The sequence below is a fragment of the Chrysemys picta genome, chromosome 1 (genome assembly GCF_011386835.1).
Source record: "Chrysemys picta bellii isolate R12L10 chromosome 1, ASM1138683v2, whole genome shotgun sequence".
Lineage (NCBI taxonomy): Eukaryota > Metazoa > Chordata > Testudines > Emydidae > Chrysemys > Chrysemys picta.
The window spans coordinates 285,825,978-285,853,304 of NC_088791.1; the positions used below are offsets into that span (position 1 = coordinate 285,825,978).

The following is a 27,327-nucleotide window of genomic DNA, read 5'->3' on the forward strand; positions in this document are numbered from 1 at the left end:
CACTCTCTTATCCTACAGCACTCTAATAATTTTCATTGCCTCTTTCTGCAACCTATAGATTGCTACTAAATTTTTTTTCACACAAATATAATTTTTGAAACTAAACACACCAACTCCCAGTGAAATGTTACCAGAAAATTAGGTAATCTAATCTTCATTCATGGGAAAACATATTTTTTATGACCTTTGCTGAGCTCTTCTTCAAATGTGCTAGGAACTGTGCCAAATCAAACTGATACCTTATGGAAGGTTAAGATAATTTCAGATAAGTATTCCATTCTTGTGTAGGTTCCCTTCTGCTGGCCCTTCCCCTCTGCTTGTTTCTAATATTTCACATTCTCCATAGTGGGGAGTCACAGCAGGTCTTATAACTTCTTCTGGGCTCATTGCCATCTTGAGAACTTGTGTATTTTAGGGCTTCCACAGGGTCAGAATCATGCAATACATTATTTATCTCCTTTAACCCAGGCAAAACCTGGAGTATGCAAGATGTGAAAACTCCAGATGGCCTAGCAGACCATGCCAGACTTGTTGAGTTACCACCAGAGATTTCACAGCATATCAATAAAGACAGCAGCAGAATAGTCCTTGGATCAAGGAGTGGAGAGGGTGAATGCTGGGAAGAATGGGGGAAAAAGAGAAGCAACAGAGTAAGACGAGAATGTTACTGACTTAGCACCTTTACTACACTCATCCCTCTGAAATCTGAGTATTGTCACGATACTGTGTGAACACGTAGGTCCAGGGTAGATGCATAAGCCAAATAGCTTATTTATAATCAAAGGTAAAAAAAGAGAGGAGTAGGATCAGAAATCTCACTGGGAGAAGGAAAGATGAGGCACAGAAAGGAGAAACAATTTGGTTTGGAAAGAGGGAGAGGAAAAGATGGTGTATGGATGAGGAGGGATGGTGACGATCTTTAAAAGTTCAAAGAAGCATTAATTGGAGGAGGGGGATTTTCCAGAGGAAACCTATAAGCTTTGTAAGGTTTGCCAGTCACAAATAAAAGAGAACAGTGAAAATAACCAGATATGTTTAAATAAAGAAAATAACTTTTAATCAGTCTCTGTTAAAATAGCTGTTTCATATGTGCTATCACATGTATCAGAGATATGTTTTAATATACAGAGGCCCTGGTCCTGCAAACACTGACGCACATGTTTTAACTCTAATGGCATTATGCACATTCTTAGAATTACACACGTCAGTTAGCAGGTTTTAGGGCATGTTTTGTAGTGTTTGAAATGTAATTTTGTTTCAAAGAGAACAAAACAGAAGTATATTAAGATAAAGCGTCATTGCACAATCACTATGTCTGCACTACAAACTAGGGGTGTGATTTTCCTGCTCGTGAACACATACTTGTGCTAAGTCTCATCAAGCTAATGAGAGTATAAATAGCAGTGTAGCTGCGGCAGCATAAGTACCAGCTGCTGAGGAATGGCTAAGCCGTGCTGAGTACTGTTTTCAGGCAGGTTTGTAAGCCACTCAGCTCAGCCGAACCTCTGCTGCTACTACCAATGCTGTTATGGCTACGCTGCTATTCATGCTCACACTAGCACGATGACAGCTAGCACAAGTATGTGTACACGAGCAGGGGAATCACACCCCTAGCTTGTAATGTAAACATAGCCTAAAAGTGGGGCTTTGGGGAATGGTGTTCCAGCCTAGATTGTAAAGACAACTGAAATGTGCTTGAAGGCAAGAGGTGGAGGAGTCAGTGAAAGCAGGCTCTTCCCAGCATGCCAAGAACTGTTTCTTCTGTGCCTTCCTCATATTGAGTAAAGTCACACTTAATGGTATTTCCTCCCAGGGGATATGGGGCAATAGATACAGACAATCTCCAGTACTACGAAGACTGATTCACTAGGAAACTTGTCACCAGGTGAGGCAAGCAAAAGGAGACTTTCCCCGAGGGCTGCAACTCTGAAGGTTTCACCACAGTCCTATGAGCTGGAACGTCCAGCTTCATCCTGGTGATGGGAAAATAAAAGCAGGCTTCTCCCTACCAGAGCTAGGTCAGTAACATTCTCGTCTTACTCTGTGGATATGAGTCCCCCTTCGGGTGGGAACTGAGGAAGGGAAGGATGGAGAAGGGCCTTTGTAGAAGACTAAACAGAGGGCAATTCGAGTTTTACAAGGAAATGGTTTTGTTTTGTTTTACCTGCCCCAAAATAAGAATTTCTCTGTTTTCTATCCCCAGGTTTTAAGGATTAATTACGAGGAGAGAGTCACATGAGGGAATATTGTCTGAGAGACAATATTGTCACTGTCTGATTTCCAGACCAGTGAATGTTTTTTCTACCATTGACATCAGTGGCAGATGAGCCACAATTCTACCTCGGGCCAGGACAGGTAGGAAGTGTCCCTTCCTGAAGGAGGGATGTTGATGTTTGTGGTGAGAAATCAGATGAGAAGAACCCAGCCCTGGGTGTGAGAGGTGACAGATGCCATGCCTAAATCAGTTGCATCTGGAGATACATTTAATTGTGTATAGATTTTACCATTGGAGTCTAGGTGCAAGAAGAGGGTAGCCAGGATAATACCAAAGCCAGGTTAATCACACACATTATCTCAAGTATTATTAGGAAATTTAAAAACAACAACACATTGCTATTCATGATCCTGATTCCTGCAATTTGGGCAATTTAAGGGCTGCAAGACCAGTGCCAGAATAAATATACATAATTTGAATTCCACAACACAAATTCGGAGCTGATCCTCCTTTGCAGCAGGCCTGAGTTTGTCCCTCTCTCTTTGTGATTCATTGCAAGCTGCAAAGCGCATTTACTTTCAGAGATAACTCACACCATCAGACAAGTAAACTGAGGATGAAACTGAAACAGAATTTTATAGTGCTTCTAAACATGACTGGACCATTCAATCAGTGTCAAGTACAACAGTCTGAAGCTTAAGACTAATACAAGAAAAACAAACAAAAACCTGTGAAAGGGACTCTCTGAGTTGAAACCAGAACAAATATCAGATGAGAGAATAATGATTAAACAATTAGAAAAAAACTGCATCATGGGGATATTAATGACTTGAAATTTATCACAAGTAGTCATTTATGGTTCTTGTGGCACTCTGCTTGTGACTCTTGCAACTTATTTAAGCATAAGGATTCTCAAACAGTGTATATCCAATGATTTTCCTTCTGCTTTCTTTGGAGCTTGTGGTGTTTGAAAACATGTCTGCAGAAAATGAGACTGGATTATAGCTATTTTAACAATTAACCTTGTTGTTACATATAATTTACATTTTGGTGGTAGCAGAAATATAATTTTATATATTTTCCTGGGACCGACAGGATAGACTTTATTTTTCATTCACTTCTATTTTATTATTTTATCATAATCAGTGAATATGTATATCATAGCAATAGCAAATACTTTTGGGGTGTATGGAGTTAAATTAATATTACAAGGGCATCTCAGAAGACGATGGTGTAAACGTCAAAGCAGTTCAGTTACTGAACTGAAGCATCATGAGTCGTAAAACATCCAGTTCTCCAGTGACAGTTATTGCCACAAATAATGCAGGCATAAAGGCAGGGCCAAAAGATGAAACCAGAATACTACTAGCACTTGAAGCCTTCTGTGCTTTCCTTTTCCGTCTCTTCACTTTCATCTTGCAGTGTCAATTCCCTTTTGCAAACATCCTTAAATCTGAGCCTAAGTTGGCTCATTAGCACTGGAGTTATCCACAAGTTTTCCATACAGGAAATCCATTGGATGTGTCCATTGTCCATCTGGTGCAGATGACCAAGCCCACAGAGATATCTGTTTTTGAGAATAGTGATTATATTTAGAAATTTTGCTTTCTCAAGTACTTCAGTTTCAGGAACTGGGGTTTCCCACTTCTTTAGAATATGGCAAAGACAGCAGGTGTGGAAGGTAATTAGCCTCTTCTCAGACCTGCTGTTGGTAGTCCAAGTCTCACTGCCATAAGCAGAAAGCTCACCACACGCAATGAAAAGGAGCTCCAGCAACTTTGCAATAGCTTTGTGTTAGCTTGTGAAGAATTTGGACTAGCAATGCCGCGTGCCAAAGGTTGCTGATCCCTGAGATAGGCTGTGTGTTTTGCTGCAATAACTGTAAGCATTTCTTCAGAATGTGCTGCAAACCCAGTCTCTCTTGTAGTCATTTTTACCAAAAGCTAAGGTTGCAACTACACTTGTATTCATTCTGAGTGTATTCCATGTTGTGTCAGCATTCAGGAGAGATGCAATCAAAAATATAGTTTCCCTGAAAGTTACAGTGAATTGGAGACCCCTTCGTTGGTCTCTTGTGTTGTTGATGTTAATTTGTGAGCAACAGTTTTGTTTGGTATGATGGAATTGCATACGGAAAGCCTTATTTTGCAGCATATAAGTGCATGGTCTGTGTCACAGTCTGCACTGTGAAAATGGCCGTCAGGAAGAACATCCTATAGGTGTTATCTATGTGTGTGTCATGGGGGGCCTTACTCATCGCTGGAGCGCCTCCTTCTGGCCACATCTAGGGATTAGCTCTGCCAGGTCTACACCCCTTCCTGTGGTTGCACTCCATCATTCTCTCTATGTCTCACTCCATCGGAACTCAGTAGCTCTCGTTTTGTGGCTTGGCCCTCCAGCCATGCCATGATAGTCCTCCCCTTCCGGGATATCAAAGTGTCTTGGGACCTATTGTCCCAGGCAGTCTTCCCATTCACTACCCCTTAACAGTGCCACTTCCCCAATAGTTGGTGTGTGGAGGCCTGCCCTCCACACTGGGTTCCAGCCCAGGGACCCTACAACAAGGAGTCACGGTCTGCACAGTCCTGAACCTCAAAGCTGTAACCATGGGCTATTTCCTACCTTGCCTTCTTTCACCCTGAGAGGGGCTGCAGCCTCGCTCTCTGCAGCACCCAGCTACTGGGCTTTATACAGTCCCCTCCTGTTCCTGTCCAACTGAGCCTTGTCGCTAATTAGTCCTTTCTCCCAGGCTCCTTCTCCAGGTGCTGGTTAGGTGGCTAATTGGCCCATCTGGCCACCTTAATCCCTTCTGGCCTTATGTGGGGTGGACGCCTCATCACAAGGTAACAGTTAAATGCAGTTGGTGCCAGTGTTCAGATCTGGGTTGTCTTTGGAGATCTTTCGGCGATGATCGCCTTGGAAGTAGGTGTTGATAATACACAATCTTTAGTGGGTCCAGAGCTTTAGTAGTCTTTGCCCACTACCTTTTATTTTTCCACTCCATGGGTGGACAGTGCATAGCAGCCCATCTCTTGAACTGAGAGAACTCTAGTGTCAAAGTAGATAGAGTAGCTTGCCCAGTTGTAGCTTACTAATGATGCTGTCAAGTTGCTGATAGAATAAGTCCTTCTCTTCCGAAATGGAGGAAAGTTTTGGGGCAAATGTACTGATGATCTTGGCAAACAGGGCCGGCTCTAGGCACCAGCAAAACAAGCTGGTGCTTGGGGCGGCACATTTTTAGGGGCGGCATGGCCGGCCCCAGAATGCCACCTCTGCCGCCCCTAAAAACATCTCCCGGCCGCCCTAGCTCACCTCCCAGGTTTGAGAGCCTGGGAGGGAGGGGGAGATCCTGAGCGGCTGCGGCATGTGAAACAGCTGATTCGCGCGCCGCTGCTCCCCCTCCCTCCCAGGCTCTCAAACCTGGAAGGGAGAGGAAGATCCCGAGCGGCCACGGCATGCGAAACAGCTGATTCGCGCGCCGCTGCTCACCCTCCCTCCCAGGTTTGAGAGCCTGGGGGAGGAGGCAGGGCTGGGGATTTGGGGAAGGGGCGGAGTTGAGGCAGGGCCGGGGGGTGGGGTAAGAAAAAAATGGGGGCGGGGGCGGCCAAAATTGATTTTGCTTGGGGCGGCAAAAATCCTAGAGCCGGCCCTGTTGGCAAAGCCACCCGTGGTGCATATTCTTAGTGATATGATACGTTCGGATTTTGTAACCAGACATTTGATCCTAGGTGGTAATGAGTTTTTGACCGCAAAACCCACGCTGTCTTCATGGTGGGTTTGTTTGCTTTTTCTATGCCAGAAAAAGGTGTAGTGCAGCTCAGATACAAAGCCTGTGTCTGGCGCCAGAGACAGTGGCTATGTTGATGTTAACAGCTCTCAGTCAATAATGACAGACTTTCTAGGGGCCTTGACATCCTCCAGATTGTTAGCTATACCAGTGCACATTGTTCTCACATTCCAACGAGCAAGTTTGAAGAGGGCGACTGTGGTACCTAAATCTTCAGCATGTACATTTAGGCAGGTGAAAAAATGGTGGCAGAGGCTTGCCTTAGGACCAAAGACCCCCTTTCAGCATTATCAACTAGGCCCAAAGGCTTGGTGACTAAGATGTTTGGAAATCAGCACAGCAGAAGGGCAGAGCTGAGCAGCAGAGACAACCACCTAATGTTTCCTTCACAGTAGATTTGGGTTAGGATTTGCTCCCCTAGTCTTTGTTCAGCTGAGAACTAGATGGAAGGCAGCAGTGTCAGATGGAGTCTCTCCTTTGTGGACATTGTTTTTCAATCCATTGGGGATATGGCATACCCCCCTACCTCAGTGTGTGGTTGGGTTTCCGATTTAGTCACCAAGCACCCAACCTCCACTGGGTTATATGGTATGAGTGGCAAGTCTCACCTGCCTGACCTGACCATAAGTTAATATTAATAATAATAAAGACAGATGTAAATAATTTCACAAATGAAAAGTACTAACCAATTAATTCTTATCACCTCCCTATGTGGACAGTACAGTACCTCCTGTTGTTTTTAGCTTATAGATAGTGAAATTGAGGCAGACAGGTTATGTGAATTTCCCAAGGCCAGAGGGAATCCATATCAGAGCCAAGATTAGAACTCATGAATTCATTGTTCCCACTCCAGTATTTGGGGTCTTAAACCGCACCTTTAAATTATGCTTTGCGACAATTCTTTAGATGAAGTGACTTTTTGTGTCACAGTTTGAAAATAAATGTTTTATCCCATTTAAAATAATTAACCCAAGTTTTACCCTATTGTACTCTGAGAGCAATTCAAAATGAGAAAATACGTAGAAGGCAATATTCTTCTAAGGCAAACTGTGCAAAATGAAAAGGAGAGTGAATTATAAATTACATTGGTATCATTTTGATAAATGATTTGATTATGAGAAATGATCATTTGAACTAGATTATATACTAGAATCTTAGAACTAGCTACTCCTCTCAGATACATGGGTGCAATTGTCACTGCTGTGAGTGGGAAATTTGGCCCTTATGGCTGTGCAGATAGATCAAAATCCTCTACAAAATGAAATTATATATTTCCACAAAGGAAATGGAGTCCTGACTCAGGGGCAGTCCACCCCAGAGACATGGAGCTGGAAGCCCTGGGAGACTGAGGCTAGGTCTACACTAGGGGGTGGGGTCGACCTAAGATACATAACTTCAGCTACGCTATTCGCGTAGCTGAAGTTGGTGTATCTTAGGTCGATTTACCTGGCTGTGAGGACGGCGGCGAGTCAACCGCTGCCGCTCCCCGTCAACTCTGCTTCCGCCTCTCACCGCGGTGGAGTTCCGGAGTCGATGGCAGAGAGATCAGGGATCACTACCTACCAATCTGGCGGGTAGTGTAGACATACCCTGGGCTGCTAAGGAGCCATGAGCTTTGGGAGCTGGCACTTCCAGGCTCTTGACTCCACACCATGTCCCTTGGTGGGTTGAAGGGGAGCAGAGAGCCTGCAAGCCCTGAAAGAGCCAGGAGCAGGGGCACGCACAAGGGGGAAGGTCAAGCAGGGGCACATGCCCCACCCCGAATAATTGGCAGGGGCGCAGAACTCCTCCAGGAGCTGCGGCAGGGGCACAGAACATTTTTTACACAACTATTGTACATTACCCCTTACAGGGGCAACGGACCTCCAATATCTGTCCTGGAGAGGGCTGGACAGTGCAGAACACACATTTCTGGGAGAAAATTTGGGACTAGAAGTATGTTGGGGTCACCCTGCCAGCAGTTAATTAGGCTGCGGGAAGCCAGAGTGTGGCTGGTGTGCTGCTAGGGTCACAGTTGCTGGACCAGGGCTGAAGCTATACACAGTCACTGAAGGTGTGACTGGCCGGCTGATTGTGAACAATCCAAGTTGGAAGCTACAACAGCAAAGCATTGCAAGGCATCCAAGGTGGCAGGGCAGGTGGTGACACAGCCCCTCGCTGGTCTGGATTGCACCCTGGAATGTCATAATGGGTCAGGACGGTTTCAGTGAGTTCATGAGTTATGCAGAACCATTGATCAAAACCACTATGTAAAGGCAGGGTGCAGCCACCTCTATAGCCTAAAGGCACAGTAGTGCTTATGGAATGGCTACATTGTCTGTGCAACTGCTTCATGTGCTGACTATGGGCTGGGGGAGGATTACATCTGACTAATTGCCATGTAGGTGTCCCTTACAAAGCCTGTATACTTGGCGTGTGCATAGAAAACAAGAAATTTTCACCTTCCATCCTGAATTCAATGGGAGTTTTGCTTGAGTAAGGATTGCAGGTTTTGGCCTGATATATTTTGAAGCATACTGACTACAAATGCTTAAAATATAAGGTAAAGGGGTATTGTTTATCTTTGTGCTTTCCATATATTTTTGGTATCCTTTATCATTTGTATTACTGAAGAGCCAAGTGGACTTAACCCAATCAAAGTTCTTGTATGCTGAGCACTGTACAAATTAATGTATACGATTATTATGGTTATAATACTATTCACAACTCCCTTGTACATTATTTTCTAGCTTTGATATTTTTTTTAATAATTATCCTTCCATTCTCACTTGTTTTGGGTACACATGCAATTGAGTGATATCAGGATTAGGAGGTAATCACTCCTTCCTTGTCTCCATTATTCTTTTTACTCTGTGTTAGTTTGTTTGGTTGTCTTTTGAATTCATGACACTGTGCATTTTTGCTTAATCTTGTATTCTCTGTTAGGTTGTTAGAGTGGTTATAGATGTCTTTAATGTTGTTTCCCTGTGCTATGGTTCATGTCTCCTTGGTATGATGCATGTCTGATATTGCTCTGTGTTCCCTTTTTTGTGTTTGTTTCAACAAATTATTTACTGTAACACATAAGTCCTCCATTCTCTCTATAGAAATAATATTTTTAAATGTCCTTACCAAAATCCTCTCTGCTTTGATTCTGCTTTCTTAGAAGGGGAAGATCTTGAGATAATGAAGGTTAAGGCTAGACATTTTTGGACCTTAAGCCTAGGGAAGAAACTAGGTGGTACGTGACTGAATATTTTTTGCACTTATGAAGCCACAGACAATGATAGCCAATCTCTTCCACTTGCAATTAATATGCCAGCACAAAAATAAGCTGAAAACATCAGTTGCGGTAGACAATGTTTGTGTTAGCAAACACAGAAAGATTAAAGACAATATAGACAAGAATGGATTTTACAAGTTTGTAAGTTAGAAAGACACTTTTCCTAGACATCAAATCCACTTTTCAAAATACAAAGTGAAATCCATGAAAACACCTTGATTATTCATTTCTGCCTTTAGGGATCAACAAATATCTCCTGTTGCAAGCGGTGACAATAAATCTTTAAGGCAATAAAAGTGACGAAAATTAGTATGAAAATTGTATTAAGGTTTTACAAAGATAACCAATAGACTCATATTGCTGTATCTGAGCCAAGAAATATGCTACAAAGATAAAGAGTTGTCATCAGTAATAGGTTATTTCTAGGGGACTCGTTAGTTCAGGGGATTGGTAATGGGATATTGATTTTCTCATATTGAGGTCATTAGTTTTCTTCCCCCAGATCTCTCTCCTGCAGGTATATCCGTGGGAGGGGGAAACCTAGCACCTCCCAACTTCCCAACCTTTTTAAAATTTATTTTTATTGAGAAAAGAAATTCACTAGAGTCTATGTTTAAGGAAGGAAATAAGAGGTTGATCCTGCACCCACTAAAGCCAATGGGATTTTGCTATTTATTTTCAGTGGCTGCAAAATGAGACGCTAAATGGTCCCAATTAGGTTATGTGGTTCACACCATAAATCCAGTGGATTTTATTCCCTTGGTTATGGCTGCCTCACATCACCCTCTTTAAATTGGGATCCCTATCATGTGAGGGAGAAGCACTGAAAAATAATGCAGTCTGATCACTTCACATCTCCCTCCAACTCACCCTCTTCTCCCTTAGCCTGCTACTTCACTTCCATAGATGAACTCATGGAGCACAATCCATAGGTTGAGGAGAATGGGGCATAGCTTTGAAGGCAGCTGAATCTCTTTTCTGCACTGGAGAGGGAGAGCCATATATGGAAAGGCACCTCCATGATCAGAGTTCTAGAGCCCTTTCACTTCCATTGGAAGGATGGCTCTCTGGTTAGGGCAAGGAGTTGGGAGACCAGGGTTCAATTACCACCTCTGCTAAAGACTTCCTGTGTGGCCTCGGGCAAGCCTCTCTATTTCTCAGTTCCTAATCTGAAAAAAGAGGGTATTAGTACTCCATTACTTCCCAGGAGTGTTTTGAAGATAAATACGTTAAATATTTGGAGGCACTCAGATATTATCATGATGATGAGCATATAAGTACCTTAGAGCAGGGGTCCGCAGGTTCGGCCAATCGCGGCTCCCACTGGCCGCGGTTCGCCGCTCCAGGCCAGTGGGGGTGGCGGGAAGTGGCATGGGCCGAGGGATGTGCTGGCCGCGGCTTCCCACCGCACCCATTGGCCTGGAGCGGTGAACTGCAGCCAGTGGGAGCTGCGATCAGCCAAACCTGCGGACGAGGCAGGTAAAGAAACTGGCCCGGCCTGCCAGGATGCTTACCCTGGCGAGCTGTGTGGCAAAGGTTACCGATCCCTGAACTAAGCATTAAATATATATATATATATTTTTAAAAATTAGTATAGAAGTGTTTCTTTGGGATAAAATGTTCCATAAATCAATTTATATCAAACTAACATGGAGGGAAGTAGGTACCTCATCCCACATCCCAGTCAGACACTAGGAAAAATAGCAACACATACAACACACAGGAGAAGAGGATAACATTGAGCAGGGAAGGAGACACGTTTCATATTATTTCTTCAGATTATCTTTTTTGCTATAAAAAGACATTTCTGCAAGATACCGCACCACAGAGACTATATAAACTGGACACAATTAGTGTTATTTAAAAGGACTATGGAGTGGAGGGAGATTTCCTGGGGTATGATTTTAGTCAGACACAGTAGATAAAATTGTTCTGACTGCAATAGAAGCTAGTGTGAAAGCACAGTTTAGATGGCTAATATTCCTCCTTATCATTTTACAGACTTTCTGGGGGAGAATAAATTGGCAAGCAAAATAGCTTTTTGCAATTCAATAGGAAAATGAGGAGAAAATGAGACTTCATTTTGTGCTTTACAAACTGAGATTAACAGGTATATGAGTATTAAGCAATGTACTACTAAATATAAAAATCAATGTATGACTTTTCTGATGCTTCAAATTAGGGAAATTACATGTGACAGTCTGGGGTGGGCATTAATGGTGAATTTCATGAAGGGGAAAGCACTCAGACAAAGTACTTTGCCAGCTGAGAAGGCAGTGGTTGCACGGAGCTGGGTGCAGCACAGGGAAGCTGACTGCAAGCCAAAGGAAGTTTTTGACGAAGCAGGTGGTCAGCAGGCTGCTGCAGGAACTGGAGAACCTTGTGCAGAGAGCAGGCTATGAATGTCAGATACTGTAACTAGATTCAGATATGTGAAGAACTATTGGGGAAGTAGCAGAGAGTGGCCAGGGGCCCCGCAGCCAGAAGGCTGTGCAGAGAGGGCCCCAAAGAGAACTCTCGTGACATAATGCCAGTGACTAGCTCAGGATCTTAAAGGAATAAAAACCAAGATGAAGACTATTGCAGCCAAAGTGCCCTCGTCACTGGGGATTATTATGGGAAGTGCTCAGTGTGCTCAGACTGGGTGTTGGGGCCATGAGAATGGGCTATGGTCTTTGTAAAGGACACTATATATAGCCAGGGTCTGTGGAGGGAGAGGGGCCTAGTTACCTAGCTACCATTTCAGTTGGAGCAGTGAGCTGGAGCAGCATAGCAAGTGCCATCACAGTAGCAGGGGGAATAGCCTCCAATGAGACAAATCACAGACTGGTCCAGGTCAGGAAACTTCCTATTTGCCTTTAATACAGGAATGGATGGAGAGGGCAGCGAGCCCTCTGTTGGATGTCTTTCTGGGGGGCAGGCTAAGAACCACTGTTTTCTCTGGAATTGTAACTGTTTAAGCCATATACTTAGGCTTGGTCTACACTACCCCCCCTAATTCGAACTAAGGTACGCAACTTCAGCTACGTGAATAACGTAGCTGAAGTTCGAAGTACCTTATTTCGAATTAGTTCAAACTTACCTTGGTCCACACTCGGCAGGCAGGCTCCCCCGTCGACTCCGCGGTACTCCTCTCGGCGAGCTGGAGTACCGCAGTCGACGGCGAGCACTTCCGGGTTCGACTTATCGCGTCCAGACTAGACGCGATAAGTCGAACCCAGAAGTTCGATTTCCAGCCGTCGAACTTGCCGGTAAGTGTAGCCAAGGCCTTAGAGTGTTTTCAACCTTCCCTTTAACCCTGTGACAGACAGCTTATCGGGACCCAGCAGGGATAGAGCCTTCGGCCCTTGCCTCTGAGTTGTGGTACACCTGGCATGCTATGGACTATCATTAGGGTGACCATATTTCCCAAAGGGAAAATGGCGCACCCCCAGATGCTCACACAAGCCCCCCCCCTACACACACACACACACACACACACACACACACACACTCACAAGGCTATTGCCTGGTTGCTGGAACCCAAAGCAGTTTATGCTGCTACACCCCACCCCCTCAGCTCTACCGCCCCCCAGTTGGCAAGAGCAGATGGAACAAATGCCCACTTTTGTTAAAAAAGTGGGGTGCAGAGGAATGTGCAGGGGGTTGAGCAGAGATGCCATCCCTGTGCAGGGTCTGCACAGGGATGGCATCTCTGCTCACCCCCCTACATTCCTCTGCACCCCACTTTTTTGACAAAAGTGGGCATTTGTTCCATCTGCTCTTGCCAACTGATCAAGTCAGCAAAAACAATTACAAAAAAAGTTGGGATGGATGAGTCAGGGCTTAAAAAAGGGACTGTCCTGGCCAAAACGGGACATGTGGTCTCACTAACGATCATAGGAGGCTTGGCATACCACAGTAGTGTGCAACCATAATATTTATACTTTATTTAGAATACTGAACCACACAGTGCCCATTGAAGTCAATGGAAATACTCCCATTGACTTGGGCCAGGTCACGTTTCACTAGAGTCTGTGAAAAAAAATAATTTTCCCTTTTGTTTTGGCTTGTACTTGATTCAGAGAGGAAGGTAGTATACATCTGTGATGGGAGAGCTGCCATAGCATGGCTCCTGAGGGAGCCTTGCTGTCAGGTTAGCTGAGAGCACAACAGATGGACTGGCACACTGCACTGATGACCTGGGACCTATGAGGTGGGGTGTAAACTCTTTTTGACTTTGGATGGTTGGTCTCCATGGAACTTAGGGACATACATTCTCCCTGTGACCCCAAAATTCCACCACCACCCCCAAAGGGATGGGAGCATATGTCTTGCTTGTGAAAACTTGAAAGTCTTCTGATTCTTTTTTTTCTACAAGGCAAGGAAATAGAGGCCCAGATTTGTAGAGCTGTTTTGTGTTTGTACCACACCAAGCATAATGTGGTCCTGATCCATTACTAGGGCTACAATAACATTATTATTAATAATAATAATGAAGATATTGAGGTGCCTAAAGATGCAGTGGAATTTTCATAAAGCACCTAAGTACCTAACTTCCACTGAAAGCAATGGGAGTCATGCATCTACGGCCTTGTCTACACTACTGGGGTAAGTTGACCTAAATTACGCTACTCCAGCTACGCGAATAACATAACTGGAGTCGACGTAGCTTAGGTCAACTTACTGCGGTGCTTATACTGTGCTGCATCAACGGGAGACACTCTCCGGTCAAATTACCTTACGCCTCTTCTTCCGGTGGAGTACCGGAGTTGACCAGAGAGTGCTCTGCGGTCGATTTAGCAGGTCTTCACTAGCCTCGCTGCATCGATCGCAGCAACATCGATTCCCGATAAGTGTAGACAAGGACTAGATTATTTTGAAAATCCCATTAAGCCTTTCTGCATCTTTAGGTGCCAAATACCTTTAATAATCTGATTGATAGGCTCCAGTATCTGGTTAATATTCATCAAGCACTGGGATACTAATATAATGACTAAGGAGCCCCATTGGCTTAGAGCCAGTAAACACTCCTACATTTCAGTTGCCTTAATTATTTGATCCATCTTTGTTGTTCAAACAGCAGCACCTCAGGTTTCATAAGTTAGATGGGTGAAGCTATGTGAATGAAAGAAATCACCTTTAAAGTCCCTATTTACTGTATAGGCTACATGAGTACTCAATTCAGATGCAGAATTTTCAATCAGTCACTGAGTTCTTTCATTTTCTCTCTCTCTTTGAGGCTGTGGGTCAGAGCTTCAGATGGTGTACATTAGTGGTGCCCAACGTTATTACACAGGAGGGCCACATAAACCTAAGCACAAATTGTGTGGGCCAAATAGATTCTACATATTTTAATAAGATTTAAAGTCACCTGTATTGAATTATATTTTAAGTTCAGCTTGTTTCATATGATTTAGATTGGTTGTTTCTATGTATAGTATTGTCTATTTACACCCTTATGTAAACTAAAATGATGTGAACATGATGACAAAATGCTAATGAATCAGCCATTAGTGTATTGTGTTGAAGCAGGCGTAGGCTTTATGAAATGCTCTGGTGGGCCGTGTATGGGCCATAGGTTAGGCACCTCACTGTATTTCAGCACAGCTACACTGACGTCAATACAGCTAAGTTACACCAGCTGAGGAACTGGGCTTTTATACTTGTCTTTCCTTATTGTTTTTTCTTAACCTGATATAAATTGCTGACAAAAACCAAAACAAGTTTTTTTTATATGCAAAATATTAGTGTCCTATACGCTACCTCTGCATCACATGTAGAGGCACTTCAAGTTCATTTCCTGAGCAAACGACATTAGCTTTAATTAAATATCAACAGCACAAAATGTATTATCGCAACGCCTTCATAGAAGATAACATTAAGCCATGTTTATTTTCTTTTTAAAGGTACATTTACATTAATCAGATAGCAACAGCGTGTTGCTACATAAGCACTAATCAACAATGTCTTGGAGTATATGAGGCAAATAATGGCTGCGGTGCTCTCACTAATGCTAAGTACTGCACTGAGTGTCTCTGATTTTATTGAGTACCAAAGTGCTTGACATTAATTGTCACTATCAGAGTCAGAGTCAGAGGTAATAATTGTTACATAGGATTTGTGTCTTGTTTTGTCTTTTGGCTAAAAATGTTGAAAAGAAGAAAACTTAGCGAAGAAGAACCCAATTATTTTTAGCAGCTCATATTCATGTCTGACAACATTGCATGATGTATGATATAGATAATGTTCTGGAAAGTGAGCATGCTATGTTGAGCAGAATGGACTCTGATTAACTCAGTAGTTAGTTCCAAAGCTGTATATTTGTTTTTCTAAAAATATTAATACAGGATCCTGAGTTTCTTTTGTTATTTTTATTCACTTTTTACAGTAAGATAGAAGACCAATCTATACATATTTCTGGACTGGATCTGATGGCTTTGCCAATGAATTGTTATCCTGTGGGTTTGAAATTCATCAGCACATAATCTCCAAAAGTGAAAGCTGAATGTAATAGCAGTTGTGTTGTGACGTGTGTTCATTGGGTGAGTCAGTTCATAAAGTGTCTGTTTCATTTGTCACGTGTTGATTTTTGCCCTTATCCAATCCAAATACAGCAACACCAAGTAAGTTGCTACAAATCTGTTCACTTAGTCATTCAGACCCTTATGTCTCCCTATCATACTGTTTAGGGTGGAAGTGAAGAAAATCACAGAAAAAGCCATGAAAGGAAAACTCTGAGAGGAATGGCAATTAGACTGTATATTCTTTCTAACCCCATTTATACCGCCACTTTGCCACCCCTGCAAAACATGCACATGACAAAAGAGGTGTGGCCAGGGGATGGAATCAGGAAATAGCTGTTCTCTGTATCATTATTTCATATAAATAGAAGCTAAAGTCCATGTAAAATTTTCAAATTAATTAGTGCTGTTTGCAACACTCCATGTTCCCTTGTGACTTCTGTCAGGAAGATCACAAAACAGAAGTACTAGACAGCAGCTAATAGCAGTACAGCTGGGCCTGGTCTTGCTGCTATTGCTGAAGAACGGAACCTGGAAAGAAGGCAGAGGAGGGGGAGTCTCTCCACATATCTGCCTGGAGTACCAAAAGTCTTGGGCAAGGGGCTTCTGCAGATTTCTGGCCTCGACCCTCAGTCCAACCTGTATCTGGTGCATAGCAAGAGGGTGAATGTGTCTCAACAGCTGCACTTCAAAATCTGCATGGGTTTTTGATTAGCTTGTTCCCCACCCCTTGATTTTACACATTAGAGAAACATCTGGCTCTTATTTATGTGGGATGTTGATCAGGGCTATGTAATTGGGCGCAGTGCACAAACTCACATAGAAAAATAGCTGGTAAGACATACTATTTTCTCTGTTGACCAAAGAAATGATTGAACAAGGACTGCTACTTCCTGACAATGTTATCTGAGCAGGTGAAATACTTTTGCATATATCTAATCTTAGTTCCCTACATCAGTAGCATGCAGTGTGACTTAATTCGTGAACATTTGCAAAGTGCTTTGAGATCCTCAGATGGAAATTGCTATAGAAGGGTAAAGTCTTATTGTATCTTAATAAAACCTGACATTTACTGTAGGCAACAATTGTTCACTGGCTTGGTCATGAACTTGATGATTTAGTATTGGAGTAGACATGGTGTCTGAACACTACTATACACACAGTCTTACACCAGTTTAGATAAAAATATTCAAAATCAATGTGGACTTAACCATTACAGACTTAAACTAATCTATATATAGTATTTTTATACCAATATGTATGTGTTTTTACTGCTTTAACTAAATTGGTTTAAAACATACCTTGAATACCAGTGCAAATTAGTGTGTGGACAAGATCTGAAATGCTGAATTTTCCCCTATAAGAAGCAACTGACAATTTTTGCATCTCTGATACCATTGTGTTATAATTTTGATCAAATGTTTTCTTTTTAATGGTGATTACTGTAGATATTTCCATCTACAATGTATATGATATTCTGAGTCTGTGATAAGTTTTCAGCATATTATGGAAAAACTATTGGAGACCATACTTTAATTTTGTGTGAATGTTTCCATATATTAAAAGTGGATTTTCATTTGTTTTCAGCTTTATTTGGATATCATTTATTGTAGTAACCTTTTATTATGAACATTAGTCTGAAAACTGTTCTGAACAAAAAAAAATCTGTAACGGTTTTATTAATTGGCTGCTGGGTCTATGTTTTGGAACAGTTTTCAGTTAAAAAGGTGGGACTGCTATGAAGTAATTCAGCAATCTATAAAGAACTGTAAATGCGTAGAATTTAAAATGCATAATTACAGACAGAAAGTTTAGCCCAAACAATAAATATATTAGATATGACACTGTAAAAGCATATGACATAAGGCTCATCAGGACTCAAATCCACAGCTCTAAGGCTACCATACAAACATTTCCCTCACTACCACCTGCTGTAAACTGACTGTTTCCTGCAATCCACACTAACTACACAACGGAGGAAGTTTCATCTCAAGTGACCCAACTGATAGTTGTCTTAGTGATTCCTATATGAGCCCAGGGGGTGTTCCAGGAAGTATCCAAGCAACAATATTGGCTCTCTTGCTAGATGTCACTCATGGCTGCCCTGCCTCTGAACTCCTGATATTAACTTTGGATCATGAGCCTCCCTGGAACCCAACATTGACCCTGATACCTGGTGGTGACTAATTCCTAACCTGGCTCTGATTCCTGGTTTGACTTAGGACTCTGGCTTTGACTGTCCTCATGGCTCTGACTACTGGCTTTGCTGCCTGACTCACTCGCCCACTTTTGCCCAGAATCCTCACACATCCTGATTTACAAGTAACACCTTATGTTAGACCACTCACCAGCATGCAGAATCTCTTGATAAATAAAGATGGTTCTTCCTGGAATCCCAATTCAACAAAACACTCCAGTGTGTGCTTAACCTTAGATACATGAGTATTCCCATTGACTTTAACATTAGCTGTATTTCCTGGACTTCAGTGGGGCTATTCCCTGGGGTTTAAGCTAAGCAAATATTTAAGTGTGTTACGCTGTATCAGGGCATAACTTTCAGATAACTTAAACTTATGCAAGCCTTGCAGATTCAGGACCTGATTTTCCAAGTTTTGCCCCACTGTAAATGAGTGAAGAAGTGTGATCTGGCAGCATTCTTGGGATGTTTCCCAGAAATTACTACATAAGGTGGAAGATAGTGGTGAAACAGGCCCTCAGACTTTGAGTTTAGTTTAGATTAGAACCCAGAAACTTGGATCCTTAGCCACATGATCTAAAGCCCTTGAGCCTATACAATTTGACATGAACATTTGCAAATACCTCTTAGTATTTAGGGTGCTGCTTCTTTCTGCTTGGGCAGATCTGTAAGTGGCTTTTCCTCTAAGGGTATTTTTGGGTTTGTTTGTTTGTTTTGTTATTTGTACTTCCAATTGCAACAAGAAGCTGGAAATGCAAATGCAACAAACAAAAAATAATTGGAGGGGGGGGGAGCTGTCTATTTGTGAACCGTAAATACAGATGGCTTGAGTTTGATTCTAGACATTTATTAAAATTTGTAGGAGAGGGGATGGCTTATCTTCTCTGAAGCAATTCGCCATTCTTCATTTTGACAATCTTGGCGCATATCATCAGATAGAACTCTTGAGCAGCTTTGGTCATTTCAAAACAATAATTTCTAGCACAGTTCTTCAGAATATTTATACTGCTGTTGCACTGTTGCTTGAAATTGGCCAGAGGACAGAACTTGTAGAACTGATTACTCTTTGAATACCCGGATATTCTGGTAACTAAGTCAAGCCTGGAGTCCATTAATGAAGCAGTAAAGGAAGTGCTGCATTGTAGTTGCAGTACTTCCATCATATGTAGCCCATTTGTGAATAAGGATTCTGGACGCCAGTTGAAAGATTCCTTCTTCCCCATTGAATTTACCAAACTTTCATGTACACTCTTTCTTTCACAACTGTATTTTAAGATGTATTTTAACCTACAGCCAAGATGTAACTGATAGGGTGACCAGACAGCAAGTGGGAAAAATCAGGACAGAGGGTGGGGGGTAATAGGAGCCTATACAAGAAAAAACACCAAATATCGGGACTGTCCCTATAAAATCGGGACATCTGGTCACCCTAGTAACTGATGATATCTTTTAGAAAGGATTATCCTACAGTACCAAAGAAGAATTAGTCAATATTATATCATTGATACACGTGCACACAAAGTAGCAAGGAACATTTCTTTACCACCTTATTCCTTTTTATAGTGATAGCAATATGTTTTACTCTCAAATGCAAATAGTTTCATCTGCAGAAGCACACAAAAATGTGAAATAGAGTAATATTATTTTATAGGTGAAGATTTATAAGAAGTATTTTAACAGGAATGCTATAGGAAGAGCAGGAAAATATAGATGAGGTTGTAAAAATGAAGTGTTCTCCTCTGAGTCAATGGGGGAAGGGCGAGTTAATACATGTATCTTAGGGCTGGTGTACACTGGGAATTTACTTCAGCATAACTACATCTTTCAAGTGTGTTAAAAATCCACACTCCTAAGAGTCATAGCTACACTGACCTAACCCATGGTGTAGACAGTGTGAGGACCTAGCTACCTCCTCTTGGAGAGGTGGATTATCTACTCCAGTGGGAGAACCCCCTTCCCTGAGTGTAGGTAGTGTCTACACTGAAGTGGTGCTGGAGCACTGCTGCTGTGTTTCTGTACTGTTTTAAGTGAATTTTTCTGAGGGCTTGTCTACAATCTGTTTGTTTCTGGAGGGCAGGAATGCCCTTAAAGGTCTGAATTCTAATTCAAATGCCACCAGAGAAGACTTACCATGTTCCTTGGAAGTTATTGATAGTCTAATAAACACTATAGTAAATCCTGATGGTTAACAATTATTAAAATCAATACTATAAAAGGCTACAGAATACTAATGAGCATGTCTTTCCAATGAGCTGGAAAATCTGAGGGGAAATGAGCATCTCTTTTGAGATGCTTTAGCGTGGAGCCTTTTACAGTACCATTTTAATAAACAGGACATGCTGATTCATATTTTCTTTTGCTCATTTTGCCTTAGATTCAGTAGTTATACTGGAATAGGAACACTATAGGTATCTTAACACTTTAGATATTATCTATGTTGAATTGGAGTGGAAAATGATCATGATAAAATTATACAAATAAAAATTAAATTTCCATTACACTTACAATCAATACACCTCTACCCCAATATAACGCTGTCCTCGGGAGCCAAAAAATCTTACCGCGTTATAGATGAAACTGCGTTATATCGAATTATCTTTGATCTGCCGGAGTGCGCAGCCCCGCACCGCCCAGAACACTGCTTTACCGCGTTATATCCGAATTTGTGTTATATCGGGGTAGAGGTGTAATTAGAAAAGGGACATAAATTCATCTTTGAAGATAGGAGATAGATAAATGACCCAAAATTAGGTTGTTTTTTTTTAAAGGGTGAGATTATATTTCCGATCTCAGAATGCCTTCCATCACTACGAAAAGGTAGGTAATATTATATCCAGTTGACTGAAACATAGAATTAGGGCCTGATTTTCCCATAGTTCTCACTGACTTTGATTGGAGCTGCAATTACTCAGCACCTCTGAAAAATTAAACTTTAGACCTCTTTAGGGTAAGTGTCCTCAAGTTAAGCAACAAAACTATGAAGTACACAAAATTACAGGCCACTCTTGAAAAATTAGCTGTAGGTGAGTTTCCCAATCTTGTACAGCCAATTGGTGGTAGAGTCAACCATAGAACCCATGTCCAATGTGGTAGATTTTTCAGTAGGTTCTGACTGCTTTGTGTTGCTCTGTTGATGCAAAACAGGCATAAACGTAGTTTAACCAGCTAGTTACGCTAGATTTATGGTTGTTTTCCTGACTGGAGCAGCAGAAAGAATGAATGGTGAATCTAGTCCATAGATAAGGATTTTTTTAGTTTTTCTGATAAAGGAACTTTCTTTGGGCAGCCAAAAAACTAAGAAAATTTTCAAATTTCCTCTATATCAGAAGACTGGTATCAGATGAGGTGGAATTCTAAATTTCATCGTATTTCTTCAAATCACTTGAAAAAAGTACAAATATGTCAAAACATACCAATTGATCTAAGTGCTAAGAATTAGACAAATGCCAAAATGTGAATAACCAGCTTTTTTCTAAGATGGACTTTTATTCATAATATAGCATCATTATACAATATATTAATGTCCTTTAATAATCTACTGACCATAAAATGTTGTGATCATCCAGTGCCATTTCAGAATAAGAATTTAAAAAAATATATTATCATATCCAAAAGACCTCAAGAAAAAAATATTTCTAAACAAAGCTTAATAGCTTATACAGACATTCATGTAAGCATGGAACTTCACTTCACAGATCAAAAACAAGTAGATCCTTTACAAAAATTAAAGCTTTTTTGACATGATCCACTGATACTAAAAGTATCACATAATGAGAGGGAAGGCCAGACAGCAGATCTAAAACAAATCAAAGATGTGAATGAAAACAGCCCTATGAATCAAATGAGAAGCTATCAAATGGTTCAACTACTAATAGTTGGAATGAAAGGTACACCCAGGATTATACAACTGAGCAAATAGGGCCCAATTGTGTTTGGGGCCAAGCACCTCATAAAACAGTGTTTCTCAAACTGGGGTCGCCACTTGTGTAGGGAAAGCCCCTGACAGGCCGGGCCGGTTTGTTTACCTGCCCCATCTGCAGGTCCGGCTGATCGCAGCTCCCTCTGGCCGCAGTTCGCTGCTCCAGGCCAATGGGAGCTGCTGGAAGTGGCGCGGGCCGAGGGACTCACTGGCCACCACTTCCGGCAGCCCCCATTGGTCTGCAGCGGTGAACCACAGCCAGTGGGAGCCGCGATCAGCTGGATCTGCGGATGGGGCAGGTAAACAAACTGGCCTGGCCCGCCAGGGGCTTTCCCTACACAAGCGGCAACCCCAGTTTGAGAAACACTGTCATAAAAGATGCCGAGAGACCTCAACTCCCATTAAAATCAATGGGATTGGATGATGCTGAACTCCTTGCAATTTTTGGCCCCAAGTTACAGATAGAAAAGGAAGAGAGAATGTAAGCCATTGAAAGTCATAATCTGAGTATCACCTTTTTTCTTAGCCCTTCCCCTAGAACCACACATCCAGTCCATGTCCACATTTCGCAGCTGTTTTCTGTAGAATATCTGTACAATTCAACCTGTCTTCCGAATTCTCCAAAAAAAACTCCTGACTATATGGTTTTTCATTGGAAAATGCCAATTTGTTGATATCTCATAGACTCATAGACTCATAGACTTTAAGGTCAGAAGGGACCATTATGATCATCTAGCCTGACCTCCCGCATGATGCAGGCCACAAAAGCTGACCCAACCCCTTTCCCTTGACTCTGTTGTTGAACTCCCCAAATTCTGTGATTTAAAGACTTCAAGTCGCAGAGAATCCTACAGCTAGCGACCCCCGCCCCATGCTACGGAGAAAGGCGAAAAACCTCCAGGGCCTCTGCCAATCTACCCTGGAGGAAAATTCCTTCCTGACCCCAAATATGGCGATCAGTAGAACCCCGAGCATGTAGGCAAGATTCTCCAGCCAGACCCTCATTGGCCATTGATGCTATTTACCAGCGATGGCACGCTGTTGATTTGACTAAAATCACGTTATCCCATTAAACCATTCCCTCCATAAACTTATCTAGCTTAATCTTAAAGCCAGACAGGTCCTTCGCCCCCACTGTTTCCCTCGGAAGGCTGTTCCAATATTTCACCCCTCTGATGGTTAGAAACCTTCGTCTAATTTCAAGCCTAAACTTCCCCACGGCCAGTTTATATCCATTCGTTCTCGTGTCCACATTAGTACTGAGCTGAAATAATTCCTCTCCCTCCCTGGTATTTATCCCTCTGATATATTTAAAGAGAGCAATCATATCCCCGCTCAGCCTTCTTTTGGTTAGGCTAAACAAACCAAGCTCCTTGAGTCTCCTTTCATACGACAGGTTTTCCATTCCTCTGATCATCCTAGTGGCCCTTCTCTGTACCCGTTCCAGTTTGAGTTCATGTTTTGTGGAAATGTTTCAGGTTCAAAGAACTTTTGAGGAACCACAGAGAGGGTTTTAATAGAAAACCAGCCTGGTTTCCTGCCAGGCTGCTGAGGAGCCTGGGCTTCCACATTCTATGGCTCCAGTCCACGTCTACCACATGGACTTACCCAGGGTCTGATATTCCAGAGTTTACATCTCCCTCCCACAGACCTAGGAGCCTGGAAGCCCTGGCTTTAGCCTCACAGATCCACACCAATGAGCCTAGAAGGCCTGTGACCCCTAGCTTGAGAGAGGGCTTCTATGCTCCCCACTCTGCAGAATGGACCCTGGCAGCCATTTAAGTATCCGTGTGAGCTGGAGTTCTTTGGGCTTTTAGACTCTCCCCAAGAAAGGTTGTTATAACCACCATCTTAATGTCCTTCAAATCCTTCCTTAGGAGTCAGGACGGCTGCCAAACCTACAAAGCACTACAAATGGTAATGGCTAGGTAGGTGGTGTGCTGAGGACTCTACTTAATGTAAAAATAACCTGCTTGTCTTCCTGTTACCTCAGCCACCCTCCGCCCCCGCCCCCCCCGCCCGCAACACACACACACACATCTTGGCTCTTATCATAAGCCAGATTGTGAGCAATTGGGGCAACAACTTCCTTTTTATTAGGTGTCTGTAGATTGAGTAGCATAATAGGGCTCTATTTCTTGATTTGGTCCTGTAGGTTTAATGCTTTCAGTATAGGAGTCTATGAGAATCTGTAAAGCCAGTTTAATGCTTTCAGTATAGGAGTCTATGAGAATCTGTAAAGCGATGATCATCATAGCAGCAGATTACAACCCGCAGATGTCCAATAACAGCAGATGGAGTCCAGCAATGATCTATATCTGCTACTCGTCTGATAGTCTTTTTAAAGATCATATTTTAGAACTGATCAAAACTAGTTGCCATTTCACTTCTGATTGGCTAAAAATGTTTGAAAAAATTCTATTATTACCACTCAAGTTACCATTTATTAATTTTCATGGGCATTTAAGTTATTTTATAATTGATTGAAATGTATTATATAATACAATTCAGAAGTCAGTTCATAAAGCTTTGCCCACTTTTAATAAACACAGAGGCAGAGAGCTGAAGCAAAGTTCTGGAATGAATGAACTAGATTCTCAGGTAGTGTTAATCAGCATACATCTAGCATCTGGCCCAATATTTCTTATTGTATGTTTGTCTTCAGTAAATGCCATACCTTAACTGAATAGAGACTTTTGTAGACTTTTCCTTCCAATTTATTTTCAAGGGAAAAATAAACTAGCCAGTGAAAAATCATCACTGCCTAAGCTAAGCGGGGGGTATTTTTCAATCTATGCAAACAGAAGGCAGTACTGATTGTTAATCATTTATATTAAACAACATTTTGTTCCATTTCCCTTGAAAAACAGAGTTTCACTGTATCCAAGACAAAACTGCTGAAATTAAAATGCCAAGAATTTTTTTTAAGAATTGCTTTGTAATTACTTGTACATCAGCATTTTAACAGACACTAACAGGCATCACTTTAAAAAAAATCACTCTACAACTGAAGAAGGTCCCTACATCAAAATCAAAACTGTATTCTGCTGGTGGTTGAAATATTATTCGAACCATAACACTCTCTGATTAAATGTGATATATTTTCACTTACACAAAATTTGACCTGAAAATGAGAGCCACACTTCTTAAAATTAATATATTGTAGCACACAATACCCTCTTCATTTATTCAACACAGCTCATTGCCTAAGTGATGGTGATTGTTGATTGAACCTAGCTGTAGAAAACTGGTAACAAATTCAGCATTGGCTATAATGACTAATAAAATGTGGTTCTTCAGAAGACCAAACATCTTCTTGATAAAGTCATCATAAAGAATAGTAAGGGCAAAATCCTGACCCCTCCCTCCCAGCAACAATAAATAAATAAGCTATACACAAGCAAGGTCTACATGAGCTGATGAGGTAAAGAATTCCATCCTCAGCCATCCCATACAGTGCCAACAGAATGATTCCATGGCCACAGAAAGGCTGCAGTGTATTCTGCAGCTACTGACACTCTTCTGCAAAGCCGAGGGGTTTTCCAGTACATCTGCAGAGGATCAGATCCACCTGGCCCACTCCCCTCACCATGCTCCCCAAACCTCCATGATCATCAGTTAGAAAAAGTATTTACTTACTTTTATTATGACAGCGGCTAGGAGCCCCTGATGTAGCCCAGGATATCAATATGTGAGGCACTACCCTAAAGAGCTTACAATCTAAGACAAGAGACAATAGATGGATACAGACAGACTGGGGGAGTATGAGAAAACAATGAGTCAACATGATAGGCAGTGATTCAGCATACCAGTAGCTTAGCTCTTGCTAAGATTATTGTAGGTATCATGGCAGAGAAGGTGTCTGAAGGAGAATAATGTGTTAATTTTGCAGAAGTTTATAGAGAGCTCTTCCCAATCATGAGAGGCAGCATGGGAGAAAGCACAAAGGTGTTTGTTTGAAAGTGTAACAAGTACATGATTGAGGTTGGCATCATGAGCTGATTGGAGTTGGTAGTCAACATCTCTTTAGTGAATAAGAGATGACAGATAAGGTGAGGATAGGCTGTAAAAGGCCTTGAAGGTGAAGAAAAGTAGCTTATGTTTGATGTGATAGAAAAGAGGGATCCAGTGGAATGATGCAAAGAGAGAAGTGACATAGTCAAAGCAAAGGAGTATCGGGTTTACAGTGGCACCAATGGTGCCAGGGTGCCGGGCCCATACTCAGGAGGGGCCCCAGCAGCAGGACTGTGGCTCCACCCCCTCACTCCACCCCAAGTCCCCATCCCCGCTTGATCTCTTCCCCCTGAGCCCCTGCTTGCCGCTCACTCCTCTTTGCTCCCTCTGCTCCTCCCCCTGTTCGCTCCTCTCTGCCCACCTACCCCCTTCTCAGTCTTCTCCGCTCCCTACACCCTGTGCAAGCAGTTGGCGGGACCTTGGGGGAAAGAGGCTGAGTGGGGGTGGGGCCACGGTTAGGAGCATGGGTGAGACCACAGTCCGGGTGCCAGGGCCCACAAAAGATTAATCTGGTCCTGAAGCAAAGATCTAGGAATATGATCTTTGCAGCAGCATTCTGACTGGATCTGAGCAGGACAAAATTACATTTCTCATCACTGGAGAAAAGGATGTTGCAGTAATCGTAATGTGAGATGATTAGAGCCTGGATAAGAGTTTTAGCTGTGTGGATGATAAGAAAAGCCATATATTAGACATGTTATGGAGAAAGAATCGGCAAGATTTAGATATAGCCTGGATGTAAGATATCTGAGTTAAAGATGATGTCCATGTTGTGATGCTGCACCCCATATTCTTCATAGTGATATTATTATAATATGATTTTGATATAGTTATGATCACAGCTGCCAACCATCATGTGGTAAATAAGCACCCGACTTTCACAATAAGCCAAAAATCAAGCTAATTCCATTTCAAAACAAGGCCAAAACAAGTCAATCCCTAACAACCCCAACACTCTATGTGACTAGATCCCCTGGCAAGCAGTCGGGGACTGTGGTGGGACCGCTGTGCACCCCTGACTCTCTCCCTCCCTTGCCCCTGCTTGCCCCCCTTGCCCCTGCTTGCCGGGAGCCAATCAAAAAAAGAAGCAACAAACTACAACAAGCAACAAGCTACAAGCCAAGCAAGTAACAAGCTACAAGTAAAAAACTAGTCAACAAACTAATTAAGCGAAAACCAAGCCCAATTTCTGCATTTTTGCATGGATTTGGCATGTCTGGTTATGCTGTATTTTATGCAAGATAAGTTATGTGAGATGTCATTGGAAAGGTTAGGATTTGCTGAATATGATTATTCTATTTGTATACATCTATCACTTTTGTATCTGAGGTTATGAATATTGACTATGTATCTGTATTTCATATGTAGTTACGCCTGGGTAATGCCCACTAGACAAGATGTTTTCATTCAAGACAGTGGGTGTGGAATGG

General features: G+C 42.2%; 1 protein-coding gene and 1 long non-coding RNA gene across 2 annotated transcripts in view; one reads left to right on the forward strand and one right to left on the reverse strand.

Moving 5' to 3' along the window:
• LOC135980857 (uncharacterized) overlaps nt 1-27,327 on the reverse strand; it is a 293,267-nt gene that overhangs the window by 70,958 nt on the left and 194,982 nt on the right. The window lies entirely within an intron of this gene.
• Nucleotides 1,733-17,169, forward strand: LOC135984001 (uncharacterized). The gene is made up of 3 exons (XR_010601908.1): nt 1,733-2,018; nt 2,204-2,355; nt 15,635-17,169. It is a non-coding gene; the product is annotated as an uncharacterized LOC135984001 (long non-coding RNA).